The 14,657-nt window shown below is 45.8% G+C and overlaps 1 protein-coding gene across 1 annotated transcript in view; it reads left to right on the plus strand.

The window, feature by feature from the left end:
- Positions 1–14,657, plus strand: part of LOC309567049 (vomeronasal type-2 receptor 26-like) — a gene marked incomplete at both ends in the record, with an annotated part of 114,992 nt that overhangs the window by 44,825 nt on the left and 55,510 nt on the right. The window lies entirely within an intron of this gene.

The following is a 14,657-nucleotide window of genomic DNA, read 5'->3' on the forward strand; positions in this document are numbered from 1 at the left end:
TCCAGGATTACACCTAGCATGCTGACTTGATGGGATGGATTGATGATCGTGTTATTTGTCTCAAATGAAAAGTCAGGGGACGGGACATGGGGGAAGGGAATATACATTTTTGCAGATTTTGCCATTTGATATCTCAGGGCTGCAAAGGGAATTGGTTCTGAGACTTCTCTCTGCTAGACTTTGTGTCTGAACAGGGAAATTGTATAATTTTCATCATATGTCACTAAGTACAGGTCCCACTCTAGCCAATGTCTGAATAGCAGCTCCACTGAGGGACACCAACCAAACAAATCTTTTTAGTAGAATAGAGCCAGATCAGGAATATTCTGAAATTTTATGTATGGATGGCCCTATTATCATCACCAACCAGCTCAACAAACTTTGACTGAAAAATCAAAGGAGGTGGGTGGAAAATTGTAGGCTGAACAGTGACTGCATCCTAAAAGAAATTAACATCTCTTGTGATTAACGATGCGTTGCTTGTGCAAATTCCTAAGTGTATGCTTTAATGTGTAAAATGTTTGGGGCGTGGCTTGGTGCTGTATGGTAATGGGCACTTGATCTCCCCGCTCTCTCTCAACGGAGCTCAGCAAACTGTCTACAAGAGGTAATCTGCCGGACAAATATGGGGAAAACTTCAGGGAATCAGTCCCAATCCCGGTCCCGCTCACCAAGGGATCAGGGATCGCTCTGCAAACTGCAAAAAGAAAGGGAGCACAAGAAAGGGAAGCCCCAGCAGCATCACAGGCCCAGCCTCATGGCATGCGCTCTCCCAATAACAACCCAGCGGTCAAGGAGCGAACCCATACTACAGATTCAGGCTTCCCCAATAATCAACCAGTGAACATGGGGGCACTGAGATCTGTGGCATCTGACATAAAGGAGACCCTGGCAGTGGCGATAACGGACCTTAAACACAACCTCCAAACGATGCCCATGCGGATGAAAGACAAAGAGGAGACCTTGGCCTGCCATGATGCCAAAATAAATCAATCAATCACTTATAACGACCTCTGCTCACTCGGCACAACTAAGGGATATGCAGAGACACTTAGAAGATCTCGACAACTGGGGGCGCACGCACAATTTAAGAGTGAGGGGAATCCCTGAAACCATTGAACCCACTCAACTTCCACAGACCACAAGCGCCATATTTAATGATCTTCTTGGAAGAGCCCCACAGACACTAACATCAAATTTGAGAGGATCTACAGAGCATTAAGGCCCAAAGGAAGGTAAACAGACCCACCACGGGATGTCGTCTGTTGCCTTGTCAGCTTTAGAGGACATTTTAAGAAAGGAAAGAGAAAGAAGGGAAATATTTTTAAAAGGGACTGAAATTAAAATATTTCAAGACCTATCACCCATCACGTTACAGAAGAGAAGGGACCTCTGCCCCCTATTGGACCTTTTTCACTCCAGAGCCATTACTTACCGGTGGAAGTTTCCATTCTGCCTCTCAGCCCCTGCACAAGGTCGCACTGCTCTTCTAAGATCACCAGATGACCTGTGACCCTTTCGTGAGACCTTCAACCTACCCCTGATTGAACTACCAGATTGGGCCGCTCCTTGCAGTTCATCATCCATCCGCAGATCAACCTCTATGGATACCATCCCAGAGAGGGATGAGTTTCATATCAGGAGACGTAGATCTTTCTCACCCAGAGGTCATCCACCATCCGCTTACCATACGGGCAGAGGAAACAGCCCCACAACATCTCCTGTGCACGACAGGATAACCAGAGATGATTAAATACCAGGTTCAACTAGAACTCTATGTGCCTCTGCCTACCCATTCCTCACCCCCTCACCTTCTTGGCCCGGACGCACCCCATCCTAAACTTGGTCACCAGATATTCTCAATCACACATTGAAATCTATGTCAGGATCCTGTTCCCACGACGATCTTTTCAATCCTTCCCCCTGAGGTAATACTTGAAATGGGCGAAATACCAGTTCCAAGAATAATGCGTTGCCTGTGCCCTCTTTCCATGACAAATGCATACCTGTCACAAATTATTTCCATCTGCTGACTACAACTCCGAAGCCGACAAGATCACTCCTATACTTCAGGATACCTTCGGCTGCTGACATCACTTTAATACTGACTTTCTGAACCGATATATAGAGAACATGGCAAGTATATAGATACATTGCTAATGTCACATTCAACTCTCTCTCTCTGCCAGATACATCTTATTAATGGCATCCTCTACTGCACATACTATAAATATGGGATCACAGGATCTAGATCAATTACACATATACAGAGGTTACTTAACCACTTTACCACTGGAGGATTTTGCTGTCTTACGTCCAGGCCACTTTTTGCGATTCGGCACTGTGCGACTTTAACTGACAATTGCGCAGTCATGCAACGCCGTACCGAAACGAAATTTACGTCCTTTTTTTCCCACAAACAGAGATTTATTTTGGTGGTATATGATCACCTGTGTGATTTTCATTTTTTGCGATATTAATTAAAAAATGCGACAATTTTGAAAAAATAACAATATTTTTCTACTTTGACAGTTAAAAAATATCCAATATATTCAATGTTTGTCATATATTTAGGCCAAAATGTATTTAGCTACATGTCTTTGACAACAAAATTTTCAATGAGCGTATTTTTAACCGCTTAATGACCGGAAGGTTTTACCCCATTCCTGACCAGGCCATATTTTGTGATCCGGCACTGCGCTAATTTAACGGACAATTGCGCGGTCGTGCAATGCTGTACCCAAATTAAATTTATATCCTTTTTTTCCCACAAATAGAGCTTTCTTTTGGTGGTATTTGATCACCTGTGCAATTTTTACTTCTTGCGCTATAAACAAAATAAGAGCGACAATTTTGAAAAAATAACAATATTTTTCACATTTTTTTTATATGAAACTCCCCCCCCCCCCCAAATAAAATGTAAAAATCAAAATTTTTTATCATTTTAGGCCAATTTGTTTTCTGCTACATATTTTTGGTAAAAAAAAATCGCAATTAGCGTATTTTGATTGGTTTGCGCGAAAGTTATTGCGTTTACTAAGTAAGGGAAAGATTTATGTCATTTTTGGTGTTTTTTTTATAACGAGTAATGGCGGCGATCTGCGATTTTTTTTGCGGGACTGCGACATTGCGTCGGACAGATAGCACCCTTGACTGACATTTTTGACACTTTTGGGGGTACCAGTGTCATTACTACAGTAATCAGTGCTATACATATGACACTGGCAGGGAAAGAGTTAATTTTTATTGGAGAGGGAGCGGTTAATGTATGCCTGGTGCTTACTAACGTGTGTGGGGGGAGGGGATTGTGTGACACAGGGACAGATCGCAGGTTCAGCTATGCTGAATCCTGCAATCTGACCCTGCCTGTCACTTAGGAGATCCGCCCGCTTTGTTTACACAAGCGGGGGGATTTCTACACTAGATCCCAGACGATCCGGGAAGAACGGCCGTGATCACCGCCGCTCCCCCCCTGGCCCGACTCCTGCTGTAATAAAAGTGTATGTGGTGAGTCCTGCGCTGTCTGGGGAATGTGTAGATAACTAGACCTATCCCAGATGCTGCATGTATCAGTACTGTCAACCATACAGTGTAAAATTAAAGATAGAGGGTGGGGGATACTGCGCTTCTGGGAAATAAAGTGACTCGTCTTTCAATAAATACTGGATCAAATCCAAGTGTATACAATTGTGGATAAATATTAAGGTTATAATAGAGTGCTTCTATAAGGGATTTTAAAAGTCTTGAAATGATAAATAAATTAAGGTGCTATATTAAATGTATAAAAATCATCAGGTGTGAATAAATAGTCTGTGATCTATAGTAAAGTACTAATATTAAATATACAAAACCGCTCTGTACTTTAAACAAGCATAAATACATTCAGTGACAGGTAAAGGTGCTCAGTGCATACAAAAGTGCATAAATTCATTCAAAGTAATAGACGTAGTGTCCTGAGTGCTCCAAAAAAATTCAAGCAAATAGTCCAATGGTGTCTCCAAATATAGGGATCCTAAAGGTGTTAACCCTTCACCCAACACCGTGCTTAAAATAGTGGGGTGTTTCTTCACTCTTAAATACCCCTCTGGGTGTGCTAACTGCTCACCTCAAAATCTAATAGCATGAGCCTTATCAGCAATCCAGGGGGCTCCTCTCCACTCCTGCTTTGTTATCCAGTGGGTGCTGCTGTATAGACTCCCTAGGATGGATCAGCTTCCTATCCTTTTCCAAGTCCCCAGCGAATCTCAAATCAGAAAGGCTCAAAATAGTGCAATATTGTCGTGTATAAAAACTTTATTGCATATAAATTAAAAGAACTCACATTTAGCCAGTACAGTATTGCGCATTCGGTAAACAACTCAAAGGAAGATCGCGGTCCTCACTTCCGTGTGCGTCACTTCCGGTCTGCGTCCCTACGCGTTACGCCACCTCTGCATCACGTGGCTTCTTCAGGGGACTCCTGCTGTAACTGAATAGCGAGAGAGGGGAATGTCTGGTGACGTAGGTCTATGTCGCCAGACGATAACGAACCACTTAGCCTCAGTACAGTCAACGTGACTGGTCGGCAAGTGGTTAAAGCTTGTGAACTGCAGGTCTGGGTTGAGAGACGAGTATCAATTAGGGATGAGCTTTGACTCGAACATTGGCTGAGCACTCGTTCGTCGAATGATGAACAAATGAGCTTCTTTGCAGGAACTTCGAGTTCCTGCAAAGGAATTCGAATTCCAATAAATAAATCACTGGCTGGCAGGGGAAATTGAACTCACAGTGCTTATCATCGCAAGGCTGGTATTCTACCACCTATGTCACCAAGCCTGCTTAAGCTGATTACACTCTCCCTAACTTTTATCTCATCCACTGTGTATAGGGTGAGATAGGAGTTAGTTAGGCAAGGAAAGGGTATTTAACCTAACTGTACTTGACGGTTGCGTAGCTGGTAGAACACCAGACCTGCAATTGTGATGGTTGTGAGATGGAATCCCTTGGCCAGTGGGTGATTTATAAGTGTAATTTTAGAGTTAATAATACATTGCTAGCAGGAAGAGATATTTTTGCTTTTTAGTTTGTTGAGATCAGATAGTGTAGTGTATACCACAAAGTTATTTATATGTATATACATATATATATATAGGCACTTCAGTTTATAACAGTTTATGTATAGGCACTTCAGTTTATAACAGTTTATGTCAGTATTGCTGAAAAAAAAATGGCGTGGGGTCCCCCCCAGTCCATACCAGGCCCCTCAGATCTGGTATGGGTTTTAAGGGTCACCCCCGTGCCAAAATTGAAAAAAAAAAAAAAAAACGGCCTGGGGTTCCCCCTAAAATTCATACCAGACCCTTATCCGAGTGCCCCCCTCCTGAACCATACCAGGCCATATGCCCTCAACATGGGGGGGGTGCCCCCCACCCCTAAGCACCTTGCCCCCATGTTGATGGGGACAGGGGTCTCTTCGCCACAACCCTGGGCAGTGGTTGTAGGGGTCTGCGGTCGGGAGGCTTATTGGAATCTGGAAGCCCCCTTTAACAAGGGGACCCCCAGATCCTGCCCCCCCAATGTGAATGGATATCGGGTACATGGTACCCCTACCCATTCACCAAAAAAGTGTACAAAAAAATTATGACAAAAGCCAGTTTTGGAAAAGTCTTTTATTAAAAAATAAAAAAATACTGTCCCTCGATGATCAGTCGCCCGTCTGCCCGAAAAAATCACCCAGGCCTGCAGGTGATTAATATTAATTATGGATTTTAATTAAAACCTATTAATTGTCCCGCCCCTTCTGAAGTGATTTATTCACTGCACCTGAGCAGTGGATTATGGGGCGCTGGTGATGTCGGGGTGCTGGTGATGTCAGAGCCCTATAAAAGAGCTGTAAAACTCAGAATTGTTAGGCAGAGAGAGTCTTAGGTTACTCAGATGCCTCGGTGGAGTAGCTGTTAGAATAACAGGCTTGCAAGTGAAAGGCTGTGTGTTTGAATCCTTGGCCAGCAGGTGATTAATAGTGACTTACATTTAAACCTTAAAAATTAGGACTTTTTCTCTATATGCAATATAACCGTACCATGAATCTTCAAACACATATAAATCATGCAAAGTGACGTAGTGAATTAGTGTTCAAATCCTTATGCCTGGTATCCAAATTATAAGTGTCCAAACAAAGTATGCTCCTCTGTATGAAGATTAAATCTCCCCATTTCCCACTGATGAGGACACGCAAGATCCCTGTGTCGATACGCATGGGGGAGGGGCCATACATCGGAGTGGGAGTACGGTTGAGAGCATTTTCACAGCTCACTGAACGGATAAACCAGAAAAGTTGGAGACACCCGCCTGATCTTCTGGGCCACTATTTGGAAAATAGCCATTATAGTGTGGTGCGCTGCAAGCACCAATTAAATGGAAGCGCAATACGTTTATTTTTAATAAATTTTGTTTACAATACGTTACTTGCACCATGTATATCTTTCTTCCTATCCATGTGAGCCATCCGTGAAGGATAGGAGCACCCTGACAGCATTTAAGAAAAAGCAACCCTGCATCCATATCTATTGGATTGAGCGCAAGGCCATTACTGACCAAGCTTAAGTGCGAGGTCACAGGCATAAAGGTGAGGCACCCACCTGAAGGGGGTGGGGAGCACAGAGATTGGAGGTGAAACCAAGTTTACTCACGACCATATTTGAGCACTGGTGATTGGGATTTAATCTCCATACAGAGGAGCATACTTTGTTTGGACACTTATAATTTCGATACCAGGCATAAGGAATTGGACACTAATTCACTACGTCACTTTGCATGATTTATATGCGTTTGAATATTGATTGTACGGTTATATTGCATATAGAGAATTATTAATTGTGTTTAAATTGGATTTAATCAGTGCATAACTGTTGATATATACACATATATATACACAGAGTGATACAAATTTTTCACTACAAATTCATTATTTGTTTAAATTAATTTATTAATTTATTATTAATATAAGCTACACAGCACATATTTATATTATTTCATTCACAACACACTCACAACAAGGGAGTGATGAGTGCTAGCAGCATCCTAAAATTTACACCACCATAGATTGCTCGCGGTCCCATTTAAATGTATACACTATTAAAATCCTCTCCCTAAATGGAAAAGGACTCAATTTGCCTGAAAAATGATCCCATTTACTGCCCATGGCCAGCAAACGAGCCTTACTCGTACAGGGAACACACTTTCGCTCTAACAATGTTCCCAAATTATCAGCAGGCCAAAACCAAAGGGGTATCTATTCTGCTCTCCAAGAAAACTCAGTGGAAACCTATGGATTGCACCATAGACAAAGATGGAAGATTTGTCTTTCTAAAAGGTCAAATCAAAGGATATGTTTTGACTCTAGCCAACATCTATAGCCCCAATAAACATCAAGTGGGATTCTTTAACGAAATGACACAGCTTTTGGCTGACTTCCAACAAGAAACCACAATATTTGGTGGTGACTAGTGTTGAGCGAACACGGACTGTATTATTCGTGTTCGTACCAAACAGAACAGACCTCTAGGGTTCCAGATCGTTTCAGATATCAGTCAGTGTATTCATTGATCAGTTGTGGAACATTCTATAATATTCACAGACCTATTTGATTATAGATCACTTCAGATATCAGTCAGAGTGGTCAGTTGTGGAACATTCTATAATATTCACAGACAGTGGCGGCTGGTGCTCAAAATTTTTTGGGGGGGCGCAAAAAGAAAAATTTGCGGCAAAAAACGCTGTAAAAAATTGCATGACTTTGACGTCACAGAAGTGTTAAAGGGTCCTTCAGTAATCAAGGAACAATGCAGTGACCAGCTTGTCTGCCCCCATCATCAATGCAGAGACCAGCTTGTCTGCCTCCATCATCAATGCAGAGACCAGCATGTCTGCCCCTATCATCAATGCAGTGACCAGCTTGTCTGCCCCCATCATCAATGCAGTGACCAGCTTGTCTGCCCCCATCATCAATGCAGAGACCAGCGTGCATACGTGCCCCCTTCAAAGCAGTGTGTGCCCCCCCCGAGGCATCACTGACTTCACTTCGCTCACACACTGGTGCCGTCACCGCGTGCTGCTGCTGATGGGAGTCGGCCCGAGTACTGACTGAGACGCAGACGAGTCGAGAAAACGAGATGACCTCTTCTGTCTTCTTCCTCGATCATGCGCCGGCCCTCCTCTCTGGTCTGATGGCGCCGGCGGGCGGGAAGGTGATGACGTGACGCCGGGGTGGTGAGTGACTGACGCACGCACCGCCCCAACGTGTCACGTCACCCAGGATGTCCTCCTGTAGGATTGGTCCAGGCTGGAGTCTGGACCAATCACAGCGAGGACAGCACTAAAGTGGGGAGTGTCGGGGCGCATTGCTCTGCGCCCCGATGACCCCCAGAAGGCCGCCTATCGGCGCCTCTGCCTTCCGCACGTGGGGTGCAAACACCCCCCCCCCCCATAGCCACCAGTAGGTCCGGCGCCCCTAGTGGGCTGAAAATGGTAAGTTTTTTTTCTTTGGCCACAGATTGGGGGGGCGGCACCCCTGCGCCCCCTATAGACCGGTCGCCACTGTTCACAGACCTATTTGATTATAGATCACTTCAGATATCAGTCAGAGTGGTCAGTTGTTGAACATTCTACAATATTCACAGACCTATTTGATTATAGATCACTTAAGATATCTGTCAGAAAATTCATTGATCAGTTGTGGAACATTCTATAAGCATCACAGAACATCCATCTATAGGATTATAGATTACATCAGATATCAGTGAGTATATTATTAATCGGTCACTTGCGTACATCTATAACCACCACAGCTCTTCTATAGGGCTATCAATTTCATCATATTAGGTTAGTGATCACTATTGGTCAGTTGCCTATACCCTTTATTGATCTGAACCAACATCATGTCCGAAAGGCCGACAAGGAGAGGCAGACGCTCACAGGCCTCGAAAAGAGGGCAAGCAGCATCTGTGTCCATTGTGAAAAGTGGTGGACACAGTCGACATAGTGCCTCCTCTGCAGGCGGGGCACGCCCGTCCTTTATTTCCGGTGCTGCCCGTGCTATTCAGCCACAACATGTGGAAGAGTTACTAGAGTCGATCAATAAGCCATCCTCATCCTCCTCTTCCTCTAACACCCATGCTCCTAGTAGTTTGCCTTCCAAAGAAGCCCGTTGCACAGGCTTCTTCTCCACAGCTACTCCTTCAGTCATCCCACCATCATGCACGGAGGAGTCACCTGAACTATTCGATCATAGTGTCAGTGACATGCTCCTGGAGGATGCGCAGCAATTTGAAAGCTGTGATTTTGGTTCCCAGGTTGATGAAGGGAATTACGTGAGCCTAGAGAGAGGGGGTGACAATGATGGACAAGAAACCAGCAGTCATGTTGCCACATCTGAAGCATATTGCCAAGTTTGCTACAGTGACAAGGAGGGAGGGGTTGATGAGGTCACTGACTGTACTTGGGTGCCTGACAAAATAGAGGAGGTAGAGGAGGGGGAGGAGGAGGAGAGGGAGGATGAGGAGGATGCACAACTCCAAGGAGGCAGGATGTGCTCCAGGGGCCGCCATAGCATTTGCCAACCTATTGCATCACAGCACAGAGCTCCACAGGTGCAGGGTGCTCCAAAATCCCCGCAAACTCCAAAAAGTTCATTAGTGTGGGCTTTTTTTAGCATCTGTGCAGTAGACCGCAGTGTTGCTGTTTGCAACATCTGTCTAAAGCGGATCAAGCATGGCCTGAACACCAGCCGCTTGGGCACCACATGCTTGATAATGCATATGACGACCTGCCATGCAGTCCGTTGGCAACAGCACCTGAAAGAGGCACCAGATCAAAACAAGCATGCATCACCTTGCTCCATATCTGCGATCTCCAACCCTACTATACATCATGCCTTCTCAAATAACAGCATTGAGAGGGATGATGGTATAGAAATGAGTGGCACAGAGACTTGCACTCAATCTGCTAGCAGTACACCAACGCCTCCAAAAAGCTGGTGCTTGTTCTGCCACATCTGGCTACTCCACCACCTCCTCCTCCTCCTCCTCTTCCATGTCTTCTTCTGCTCAATTGTCATCTGAAGCAGCAGTGCTCCCTAAGAGTTCAAGGGTCTATGCAAGCAGTCAGGCTAAAAGATGTCATGCTGTGCTTCAGTTAGGATTGTTTAGGGGATAGGAGTCACACCGGTGCAGAGATTCTGTCAGCTTTGCAGGGGCAGGCTCAGAGATGGTTGACGCCACAACAACTTGCGCCAGGAATGGTTGTATGCGATAATGGCACCAAACTTCTCTCCGCCCTCCGACAGGGACAATTGGCACATGTACCATGCTTGGCATATGTTCTGAATCTGGTGGTGCAGCGTTTCTTGAATAGATATTCTTGCTTCCAAGATCTCCTGAGACAGGCCAGGAAAGTCTGTGCCCATTTCCGCTGTTCATTCAATGCCAGTGCTCGCTTATCTGATATTCAACGGGAATTCAACCTGCCCACCAACCGCCTCATTTGTGACATGCCCACCAGGTGGAACTCAACATTGGCAATGCTGCAATGGCTACACACGCAGCAGAGGGCCATCTATGAGCACCTGTTTGAGTATGGCACAAGGACAGGGTCAGAGAAGCTTGGGTTTTTTTTGCCATGCCAATGGCTTTTGATTAAAGATTCATGCATCGTCCTGTAAGCATTTGAGGAAGCCACAAGTATGGTGAGCATGCATGCATCAGTGACACTATCCTGCTAGTCTACCTGCTGCAGCACACGCTGCGTGAAATCATTGACATGACACTTGAGGCAGAACAGCGGGAGGAAGAGGAGGACTTCCTTCCCGCACAAGGCCCCCTTTGTGCAGATATCAATCCTGCAGGGCCACAAAACACACAGGAGGAAGAGGAGGAGGAGGAGGAGGAGGTTTTCAGCAGCATGGATGTAGAGGAAGAGGATAGCAAACAGCATACTTCAAGGGATGGTTTTGATTCCCCAGAAACCACAGGAATTGTACGTGGTTGGGGAGAGGTTGATCCTGCTGACAATTTCATCCTTAGTGACCCAGAGGACTCAGAAGCTCATGCCTCCTCCAACTTACATTGCATGTTGTTTTGATTTTGAGAGCTTTATATAGTGACTTGACTTCACCACTGATGTCAGTAATTTATTCACTGCACCTGAACAGTGGATGGTGGGGCGGCTTGTGACGTCAGGTCACTATATAAGAGCTGTCAAAATCAAAACAGCTCATTCCGCGGGAAGCGTACGGGGAAGCAGCCGCTTCTTTTTTTTTTTTTTCTATTTTTCGGGCGGCGGGCGACTGATCATTGGGGGACAGTATTTTTTATTTTTTAATAAAAGACTTTTCCAAAACTGGCTTTTGTCATAATTTTTTTGTACTCTTTTTTGGTGAATGGGTAGAGGTACCATGTTCCCAATATCCATTCACACGGGGGGGGGCTAAGATCTGGGGGTCCCCTCGTTAAAGGGGGCTTCCAGATTCTGATAAGCCAACAACCACAGCCCAGGGTCGTGGTGAAGATACCCCTGTCCACATCAAAATGGGGGCAAGGTGCTTTGGGGCGGGGGGGGCAGAGCCCCAAAGCACCCCCCATGTTGAGGGCATGTGGCATTGTATGATTCAGGAGGGGGGTATATATATATAACTTTGTGGTGTACACTGCACTGCATCTGATCTCAACAAACTGTAAAAAGCAAAAATCTCTCTCCCTGCTAGCAATGTATTATTAATTATAAAGTTGTTGGCCAAGGGATTCGATCTCATAACCATCACAAGTGCAGGCCTGGTATTCTACCAGCTACGCCACCATTCAAGTGCACTCAGGTTAAAATACACTTTCGCTGCCTAGCTAACTAACTCCTATCTCACCCTGCACACAGTGGATGAGATAAAAGTTAGGGAGAGCGTGGCCTGCTTAAGCAGTCTTAACGGTGGCAGAGATGGTAGAATACCAGGTTTGAAATGATAAAAGCTGTGAGTTTGGTTCCCCCTGCCAGCCAGTGATTTATTTATTGGAAGTAAGATAGTCCATGATAATGCGGGAACTCGAAGTTCACGCGAAGAAGCCCATTTGTTCGTCATTTGACGAACGAGCGAACAGCCAATGTTCGAGTCAAACTTATTTTCGACTCAAACTCTAAACTCATCCCTATCTGCTAGTAATGATTTTATTGTAATTTTAGCTAAATATATCTTTAGGCTTTTTTCGCATATAGGCATCTCGGATCGCAGGCAGAATTGCCGCAATTCTGCCCGCAATCCCAAACCATTGCAAGTCGCAGGACGCTCGAGTGATTCTCGTGACTTGGAATGGCACCCCAAATGTGGTGCGATTTCGCTGCGATTGTCGCCCAACAAATCGCAGGAAATTGCACAAACAGAATTGCAGGATGCCTGTCACCCAAAAAAGTACAAGAGCTTTTTATGGGCGACAGGTGTCCCGCTACTCTTTTTGCGTGATTTCACTGTGACTTGTCAGGCGACAATTTGGGCAATATCCCACTGCGTTTGGGGTGCCATTGCAAGTCACGGGAATCGCTCGGGTGTTCCACAACTTGCAATGGGTCGGGATCGCAGGCAGAATCTCAGCAATTCTGCCCGCAATCTGAGATGCCTATGTGTGAATAAAGCCTAAAGATATATTTAGCTAAAATTACAATAAAATCATTACTAGCAGACACAAATACAACATAACTCACATAATTTCTGCTAAATCTAAAAGAAAAAAAATGGAGTTAATAAATAACAACGAAGATGAGATTAAAAAAATATACAGGCTGGCCAGTTGGAGCTCTGGGATTGGAGAGACAGAGGGAGAGAAACAAAGTTAGAGATAAACTCAGGAGCAGAGATAACATTACAGCCAGGGCTGGGAGGGGGGCCCGCACAGGGAGGGGGGATTAGTGAGGGACAACTGTACCTTTCTCAGCAGATAAAAGCTGGCAGCAGGGAGAGAGTTCAGCTTTCAGCTGCTGGAGGAAGAGTTCTGTATTTGTTGTCTGTCACTAATCCCCCTCCCTGTGTGGACCCCCCTGTGTGCTCGGGCCCCCTACAAGAGGACCAGTGGTCCCCCCCTATAAGCAAGCATTCCTTGGGAATATCCAGAAGTATCAGCTGACAGTCTAGAAATCCTGACTGAAGAATCGACAATGTGGCACAGTAATAGTGTGCTTTGCTCACCTGCACCCACGATTTTGGATGCAGAGGTCTTATGGTGGATGAAGTAAGTGCTGACTCACCTTGACGAACCTGTTTCTGCACAGGATGAGCTTGGATGGAGGAATGCATCTGTCCAGCCACTGGATAAAGGTATGGGAGAAGAGGAAGCCATCTTCATTCTCCAACCACAGATCGCAGATTTAGTGGACTTTCCATCAGAAGACGATATGGATGATAAATCACCTGCCAAAGTGTTGGCACTGGGCCCGAGAGCCACCAGCCCATGCCCTGGACTTTCAGCAATTCCAGAGGCTGGAGATTTAATAGACTTTTCTGCAGAGGAGGAACATCCCAGTGAGCCTAGAGCAGAAGAGCGGGCATCCAGGCATAGTGCTGCTGACCTCTGCCTGCAACAGTTGGTGACCCAGGAAGACGGGTGCAAGGCCACTGACTTTTCAGTTTACTTTCCTGCAGAACAGCTGGCACCAGGGCCTAACATCACTGAGCGCTGCCTAACACCAACCGCAGCTTCAGCCACTCTGAGAGAAGAGGCAGCTGACCTTTCTGCTACACCACTGACAGGGACCTGGGATTTCCTGCCAGCAGCAACTGTGGAGTTACAAGAAACTTCTCCAGCTGAAGTGCTGACAACTGGACAGAGGGTCCAAGACCTCTGCCCCACACCTGTGGCTGTTCCGGAGGCCCAGGGTAAGAAGGTGGTGATCACTCCCCAGCAGAGGATGGGGATCCAGGGGGAGAATACAGAGGAGGTTGTTGTCCTACATCCCCAACAGTCAGTCAGAGTGGAGGAAACTGTCTTTCCTCCCCAGCCAGGATCTGTGCATCTGGGAGACAGTACCCGAGAAAGGTTGTCCCAACCGCCAGATGAGAGTAAGGAATATGGAGCAGCTGACTCCCCTTCCCAGCAGCAGTTGGTGTCCCAGAATGATGACACCAATCCAGCAGACGAGCTGGTAACAGGCAGAGTGCTGCTGGCCTCTGCACTCAACTAACAGAAGATGGATTTCCTGTGGTAGTGGATGGGACTTCGGTTTCCACTAACACAACCCCAGAAAAAGGTCTGGCATTTGGATAGATAGATGTCAGCCTTGTTGTTCAAGCACTGGCAGATTTTCATCGAAAAAAAGTGTATGAGACTATGGTCTCGACCTGGATACCCCAGGGATGCTGGGCAGTCGGCCCAGTTCCCCAACAGCATGATGGAGTGAACCCAGCCACCCTGTCTTCTCTCCAGTGGCTAAATGGACTCCAGGGAGAAGGACCAGTCCACACTTCTCCCCAACAGGGGTTATGTTCTACGAGAGAGGCAGAGGTTGGCTGGGTAAGTAATGCTCCATTTGGAACAATTTGTTTGGGGTACTGTGTGGGTACAGACATTGGGGGACTGGAACTACAGACTAACTTCAATCCACCCCGATTGGGGTCCCCTCCTGTGTTATTCTCCTTCTGAAAG

This window comes from Pelophylax lessonae, assembly GCF_965119305.1.
Source record: "Pelophylax lessonae genome assembly, chromosome: 1".
NCBI classification, from domain to species: domain Eukaryota; kingdom Metazoa; phylum Chordata; class Amphibia; order Anura; family Ranidae; genus Pelophylax; species Pelophylax lessonae.